Below are 8,660 nucleotides of genomic sequence, written 5' to 3' on the forward strand. Positions count from 1 at the left end.
CCCTGTGATCCTGTTCGTGATGCCAAATGTATCACCAAGGCAATGTTCACAGCATTGGTAGTGACTGGGAATATGCCCAGGTATTCCTCAATCACGAAGTTTAAAAGATTCTCCATACAGAAGGCATAAGAAAAATATTCATTTAAATACCACAAATTCAAATTCCAGAACCAGAAAGCAAGATCTGTCATGGTGACCAAGAAGTTAATAAACGTGTTCACTGCAGGGGCAAAGTCATTCCCAAGCCTCCCCACCTATCTTGGGGCCTTCTCACAAGCAAACATTCAGGAGCCTGAGCCTGAATCATGTCTGCCTGCATCATCTCTCCTCTGCCCCAACATCACTCACTCTCTTTCTCCTAGATCTGCTCCACCTTTCCTGTTTCACCTGTTCAGCATACACCTCCCACCACATGTGTCTTGGACCTCCAGATGATTCAAGCAGGTCACATGGGACTATTAATTAATGAGAAAGATCTTTCCATTTTAATTGCCATTACACCCACAAAGACACCCACTTTTCTCTAGTATTAGAGGACTATTAAATGCAGCAATAAACATCATACCTTTGCCAGACAATGTAGCAAACTGCCCACCTTTTTTCAAAAATGTCAACTTGAACAAAAACAATGCAAATTCTCAATAAGAAAATAATGAAAAAGATGCCTAATTTAAAATCTGAGAAGTATATTCATATATTATTAAACTTTAAGGAGCCCAATGGGGCATCTTAAAAAAAATACAGCTAGTAGACCTCAATGCAGCTTGTGAAACACCTGATACTTGTGAAAGAGAAAGAATCATTCTGAAGGAAAAGATGGTGCAAAAGAGGAAGCTGGAAACATTGGCTAAGCAATTCGCTTTCTGTTGAATTACATTTTGCTTATCTTAGAAAAGCTAACAATGAAAGTTATTGTCAAGGAGCTGCATTCTTTGAGTAGTAAGTGAATTGTGTCTTGCAGCTCTGTAATGTACTAGCTTAGGTATGTAACTTCGAGAAATATACCTAAAACAAATGAAATAACAAAGGTTTACCTGCTTCATTTTTCCCTTTGTTGTTGACTAACTATGTAGTCTTTTATTGTTATTTCCAAAGTTTGATTTCACTTTGAAGTTTTACTCTTACTATCTCTGTAATTGCTTTAAGTGACCAAATGAGGGGCATCTCTCCACCTCTACTGTACACACTAATATATTGTAATTTTGTGCCATAGTATTTCAAATTCTATAATAAATAGGATGGTAACGTTAACTCTTAAGTCAAAAGAATGCACATTCTTTCACTAGTAATCCATTTATGAAGCAGAACACAGAGAATCTCTTTAAGAGGCATCTGAGTGGAATTCAATGTGGTTTCCCTTCTAAAGGTAAGATAAAATTATATTTCAGAACTTCAAATCTTATGACAGTATTTCAGGCATCAGTATAGTAATTTTGAAAAGTATTTTTCTCCTGGCAATAGCAGATGGCATTCATAAAAATGTTTTAAACCAACAGCAAAATTCTTAGCTGCAATAGCAATCCCACTGCGAGACAGAGATTTGGGGTGGGGAGGAAATGAAAATGACTAAAAATGAAATGCCACATATAAGTAGGATGGTTTTTAGAGCACATTAGATTAGGGGTCAGAAAGAATTATATTTAACGATGTTCCTAAATCACAGATCTGGTCAATTTATCTGTTATTTAGTAGTTACAGTAGCTTCAGTATTCTTCTAAAATTAAAAAAAAAACATAGACTCCTCTATGTGGCCCTTAAAATCTTTAATATGGTTCTTACTCACTCTTCCAGGATTATCATACAATATTCCACTTTCCACATTTTATGGGCCAGCCAGTCTAGCCTTTTGCTGTTTCTCTCACATGGCATTTTTTCTCCCATTTTGTGAATTTTGCATAAGATGTTGTCCTGTGCCCAATATCCATGTAACACCTCCTCTGAGTTCCCTCTCCTAACCAACACTACTCCTGGCACATTGCGTTCCTTTAGCCCCTTTAATCCTCACACCAGGGTATGATGGACTATTGTATTGCTAAGATTGTAGGGCAATTCTGAGGAGCTGAGTTTCTAGTACATTTGTTCACTGTACTCCATTAACAACCAATTATCAGATTAAATTAGCCTTTTATAAAAAGTAAATTTTAAGACAACATGTTAAGATCAGTTATTAAACAAACAAACAAAAAAAAACCAAATGAATGAATGAATAAATAATTGAAACTTGCCGACTTAAAACCTGGAGTAAACTGTTCCAAAAGTTCATCCAAAGTACATGGGAGAAAGATGGCATAAATATAAAAAAAATAGTGGTGGCAGAAAGGAGGAGAACATGTGTGTTGAAAGGATAAATCTTAACTACTGCAATAAAAGTCCCATTCTGCACTAGGGAGTCATAATTAAGTTCACTGTGATTGTAGTTCTCTGCTACTTGGGTTCTCCACTTCCCTTCCTGGATCTGATGCTCTCCAGAGTCCTAAAAGGCATTTTATTCTGTTACAGAAGCTGCTACCATTGTCAGATGACAGAATTTCGATATTTATCTGTTTTACTTCTTTGGCTTTCAGCCATAATTGTCCTAATGGCCACCTCTATTGGCATCATTCAGCTCTGATTTCCAATAGGACCTCAGATAGAGACTCAAGATCTCTTAAATTCACCAGGTCACCTCGATGTTTCCTTCTATATGTTGTTGTTCAGTATCATATTGAGAAAAGGAAACTGAAAGAGAGGTTGCTATCCAGTCTAGCACAATCTTTCCTTGGGAAAGCATGTGATCAAGACAGAATTTTTTTGGTGGGAGACCATAAATATAGGCCCCTTCTCCCCAAAAGCTCTGATGAGACAGCTCAATATAACTCTTGTTGCTTCAAAGCTAAGAGACAGAGAAAGAAAGTCAGACAGAGAGAGAGAAAGAGAGAGAGAGAGAGAGATAGACAGAGAGATACAGAGGCAGAAACAGAGAGACAGACACAGAAAAAGAGAGACAGACACAGAAAGAGACACAGACAGACAGACTGCCTGAGAAAAAGACAGGAACACAGAGAGTGAGAGAGATGTGCATATTTCCTCTTTTATATGCATGCATATGAAATTTTGCAATCTCTGAGAGATCAATTATTTTAGCATCAGCAGTAAATTGGAGATTTCTTCATCATCCCAAAGTACAAACCCCTGAATCATCTTAGCCAGAGGTAAGTTCACACCAAGTTCCCAAATTTCAGGTGATGAAATTTGGACAAAAGGCAGTCAGGAGAGATATGTCAATGTTTCTGTTTCTGCATAGTATTCCTGGAATATACTCCTTTCTGACCTCATCCACTTAAATCCTGAGGTGTCTAAAAAGCTCAGTTAAAGTACTGTTTCCAAACAGAGGCATCTCTTTGTGTCTCATGCCATTAGTACTTTCTTCTCCTCCAAATCACCTCATATATTTATTTTGAACCCATTTATATGATCTTTCCTTTGGTAGAATATTACCTCTTTGTGGGTAGGGAATTTTATTTTTTTTTCTTTTAATCTGCATCTAGGATCAGAGAACTGATATGCTGATTCCTTTCTCTTCTACCTGCTGTCATTTTGCCGTTTCTTCTCAGTAAATTGAAAGGTTTGGGCTATGTACTTAAAGATGCTTATAGGTATACATTTTGTTGTTTCATGATTTGCAATGTGTGATGGATTAAAAAAATAGACCCATATATTACTAAAATCATTCTCTCTTCTGATAGGTTGTGGGCTAGACTATGGAGTTACTAAACTTCTCCCAATGCCTTTTTTGTTAAATAATTCCTCACATTTAGTTAGTGTTTATACTTTACACACTGCTTTCTATAGTTGAACCCTGTAAATTACCTAGCATGTCAATTATTATCCCTCATTTTATTTTTAATTAATTTATTTTTAGTTTTCAGCATTCACTTCCACAAGTTTTTGAGTTCCAAACTTTCTCCACACTTCTACCCTCTGACAAGAGAGTGTGCATTCTGATTACCCCTTCCTCCAATTTACCCTCCCTTCTATCAAACCCCTCCATTTTCTTATCCCCATCCTTTCTATTTTCTGGTAGGGTAAGATAGATTTCAATACCCCATTACCTGTATGTCTTATTTCCCAGTTGTATGTAACAACACCATTTTAACACTCATTTTTAAAACTTTGAGTTACAGCTTCTCTCCCTTCCTCCCTCCCCAACCACCACCATTGAGAAAGCAAGCAATTAAATATAGATTGCACATGTGTAGTCATGCAAAACACTGCCATGACAGTCATGTGGTGAAAGATTAACTTTATTTCCCTCCATGCTATCCAGACACCCATTTATTCTATTCTCACTTTTGAACCTATATCTCCACAAATGTGTTTATTTCAAATTACCCCCTTCCCCAGGTGCCTTTCCTTCTATCACATCCCTCAACCCCCACCAAACCCATTCTCCCCTACTTTCATGTAGTGTAAGATAAATTTTTCATACCAAATTGAGAGTGCATGTTATTCCCTCTTTAAGTCAAATGTGATGAAAGTAACATTCACTCTTTTCCTCTCACCTCGCCTTTTGTCCCCTGCATTGAAAAAGCTTTTTCTTAGTATGAAAATTTTTCCCAAACAAGAGATAGAAAACATTTTGAAGTGCAAAATGGATAATTTTGTTTACATTTAATTGAAAAGTTTTTGTACAAACTCAGTGCAAACAAGATTAGGATGGAAGCAGAAAACTGGGAAGGAATTTTTGCAACATAATGTCTGTGATAAAGCCCTTATTTCTAAAATATATAGAGAACTGAGTCAAATGTACAAGAATACAAGTCATTCTCCATTGATAAATATTCAAAGGATATGAACAGACAGTTTTCAGAAGAAGAAATAAAAGCTATCTATAGTCATATAAAAATGCTCTAAATCACTGTTGATTAGAGAGATGAAAATCAAAATAACTTTGAGGTACCACATCACAGCTATCAGATTGGCTAACATGACAAAACTGGAAGATGATAAATGTTGGAGAAGATGTGGGAGAGTTGGAATACTAATTTATTGCTGGTGGAGCTGTGAGCTCATTCAACCATTCTGGAGAGCAATTTGGAACTATGCCCAAAGGGCTACAAAAATGTGCATAGCCTTCGACCCATCAGTATCCCTTCTAGCACTGTATCCTCGAGAGATCATAAAAATGGGAAAGGGTTCCACATGTACAAAACTATTTATAGCAGCTCTCTTTGTGGTGGCCAAAACCTGGAAATCAAGGGGATGAACATCAATTGGGGAATGGCTGAATAAATTGTGGTATATGAAAGTAAAGGAATACTATTGTGCCATAAGAAATGATGAACAAGAACACTTCATAGAGGCCTGGAAAGACTTATATGAATTGATATTGAGTGAAAGGAGCAGAAGCAGGAGAACGTTGTACACAGCAACAACCACATTGTGCAAAGAATTTAGACTTAGAACTTCATTACAATGTAAGGACTTAAAAAATTCCCAACAAACTCTTGAGGCAAAATACCTTCCCATTTCCTTTAGCATTATGTTTTGTTTTGTTTTATGGTTTTTTCTATTCATTTTTATTCTTCTATGCAACAAGGCTAAGGTGAAAATATATTTAATAGAAATGTATGTGTAGAGTGAGGAAGGAGGAGGAAAGGAGGGGGAGGAAGGGAACAAAATCTAAGATATATGGAAGTGATTGTAGAACACTGAAAACAAATAAAATAATTTAATAAAAAAGCTTTTCATTGTCTCTCTTACACGAGAGATAATTTACACTGTTTTATTGCTCCCTTTCCCCTTCTCCCAATATGTTCCTCACCCCCCTTTAATTTTTTTTTTAGATATCATCCTTCCCTATTCAACTCACCCCGTGCCCTCTATCTATATATGCAGAGAAAAGTCTCAAGTGTTACAAATCTTTTGTTCCATATAGGAATTCAAAGAATTCAACTTTGGTAAGTCCCTTATGATTTCTCTTTCCAGTTTACCTTTTCATGCTTCTCTTCATTTTTGTGGCTGAAAGTCAGATTTTCTATGCACCCCTGGTCTTTTCATCAAGAATGCTTCAAAGTCCTCTATTTCATTGAATAACCAATATTTTTTCCTAAATTATCATACTCAGTTTTGTAGGGTAGGGGATTCCTGGTTTTAATTTTATCTCTGTTGACCTCTGGAATATTATAGACCAAGTCCTTCAGTTCCTTAATGTAGAAGCTGCTAGAGCGTGTGTTATCCTGATTATGATACCACAATGCACAAATAATATTTGGATCATTTTCTCCTTGACCTGGGAGCTCTGAGATGTGACTACAATGTTCCTAGAAGTTTTCCTTTTGGTATCTTTCTCAGGAGGTAATTGGTGGATTTTTTCAATATATATATATATATATACATATTTTACTCAGTGATTCTAGAACATCAGGACAGTTTTCCTTCAAAATTTCCTAAAAGATGATGTCTAGGCTCTTTTTTATCATGGTTTTCAGGTAATAATTGTAAAAATTGTAAAATCCAATCATTGTAAAATTGTATCTTCTGGATCTATATTCAAGGTCAGTTGTTTTTCAGATGAGATATTTTACATTGTCTGCTACTTTTTTCATTCCCTTTGTTTTGTTTTAAAATTTTTTGATTTTTCATAAAGTCATTAGCTTCTCTCTGCTCCATTATAATCTTTAAGGAATTATTTTCTTCAATCAGCGTTTTTTCCTCCTTTTCCATTTGGCCAATTCTTCTTTTTAAGTCATTATTCTTCTCATTGGCTTTCTGGATCTCTTTCATCATTTGGCTTAGTCTATGGTGTTTTTTTTTTTTTTTTTACAAAGACTAGGAACCTTTACTCAAATCAGCAAACTCACATTCTTCAAGTCTCAGATGTTGGGTGGGTCTTTTGAGAAAGAGGGGAAGGATGGAGGAGAGAAGAGAAGGCAAGGTGAGCCCACCTCCCTGGACATCCCCTCCACCCCCAAGCCCTGTCTCAGGTTACTAGGTAAAGAGGAGAATAGGCTGAAGGGAATGCCAAGAAGGGAGGGACCAAGGGGAAAAGAGGCCTCTGCCAAGGAGAGGCTTACACAGATGTATGGCTTTCAAAGTCCAGCTGTGGTCAGAACAGCAGCCAATAAATTAAATCCCCACAGTATCAAGGCTGGGGCTGGAGGGAACAGGAAGAACAATCTTGTGGAAGAGAAATTGATCCCATGTCCATCTTTTAAGGCAGTGCACTGAACCCTGGCCTTAATAATGGCTATATGGTTGCAAATTCCCAAATGAGAGGACAGGCCAGGGTGGGAAAATGAATAGGAATGTTCAAGGGGTCAGCTACCCCCCCCCCCCCCCAGTTTTGGTCCAGGAAAAGGGAGGATGAGGTAGTTGCTCCAATTTTGCTGATTTGGGGACAGGGAGTGTACTACAACAAGTTCAAGGTGAGAAAGCATTGGCTCAGTACCTGTAGGCACGACAGGAGAAGCAGTGCCACCAACAGGTAAGGAGCAGGAGGAGAAAAGGAGGAGTTGGGAACAGAAAGGGTTTGAAAGTTCCACGGGCTTCCTCGGAATGTCACTGCTAGAAATATATTAACCATTCAAGGGAGGGTAAGAAAGAGTGGTGATCAGAGGATCTGGTGTGGCATTCCACATCCAGTCATGCCTGCCTGAGATGCCCCACAGTGGGTGCCCATTTGCAGCCCAATGACATTCTTGCCCTCCTGCAGTTGGTTATCTTTGAAGTTTCAGAGATTCTCCTCGGACATCTTAGAAAACCAGTTAGGATTTCCAGAGAAGACACCATCACCCCGAGCCACTGCCAACCCACCGAGGTTCATCAGTGTCCACTGCACACAGGCCATGTTCTTTCCTTCCTAGAGGTCCACAGTTTGGAAGGTATCAGTGACACTGATGCCATAGTGTTCAGCCACCTGCAGGAACTGATAAATCTGTTCCATCTGTTTGAAGGTCATGCCTGAAACTTGGATTTTCTTTACTGGGCCCTGGCCTTCAGGGTATAGCCCATTGATAAGCTCACACAGCACTGTGCCATCCTTGAGCCAGTTTCGGAAATTCTCTCACGCAGGCTGGGGTCTCCTGACATCGCTGGGCACTGTGTGGTAATCCACTGAATGAGGATCTACTCCAGATCATCATCATACTGCTTCTCAATTTTCTGCTCTACCTCTTGGCTCAGTCTATAAGCAGGTCCCCTGTTGGCCATTCTGAGATGGTGAGGCAGGTATCTTTACTGTGAGGTGGTGGATGGAGAGCTGAGCAGGCTGGGGCCCAGAATGCAGTGAGGGGCCCTTAGTCTATTTTTAAGGTGTTATTTTCTTCAGCATTTTTTGGGGCCCCTTTAGCAAGGAGTTGGCTCTGTTTTCAGGATTTTCTTGCATCATTCACTTTTCTCTTCCTATTTTTCCCTCCACTTCTTTTATATGATTTTCAAGAACTTTTTGAGCTTTTCTGTAGACTGAGATCAATTCATATTTTTCTTGCAAGCTCTGGATGTAGGAGAAAACAGGAAATATTAAAGAGAGGAGAAAGAACTGGTAAAAGTATTTCTCAGAAGTATGTTGCAGTTTTACAAATATACAACTATAAGAAGCTATATTAGGATGGTGGAAATGGGGAAAAGAGGAGATGGACATGTGACAGTTTGTATGAATATAATCTGCAAGGTCTGGCCAC

At 38.2% G+C, this 8,660-nt stretch overlaps 1 pseudogene; it reads right to left on the minus strand.

The window, feature by feature from the left end:
* Window positions 1-7,470: 7,470 nt before the first annotated feature.
* Window positions 7,471-8,190, minus strand: LOC140511059 (transgelin-2 pseudogene; annotated as a pseudogene).
* Between the last annotated feature and the right edge of the window lie 470 nt (window positions 8,191-8,660).

This window comes from Notamacropus eugenii, chromosome 6, assembly GCF_028372415.1.
Source record: "Notamacropus eugenii isolate mMacEug1 chromosome 6, mMacEug1.pri_v2, whole genome shotgun sequence".
In the NCBI taxonomy this organism is placed as follows: domain Eukaryota; kingdom Metazoa; phylum Chordata; class Mammalia; order Diprotodontia; family Macropodidae; genus Notamacropus; species Notamacropus eugenii.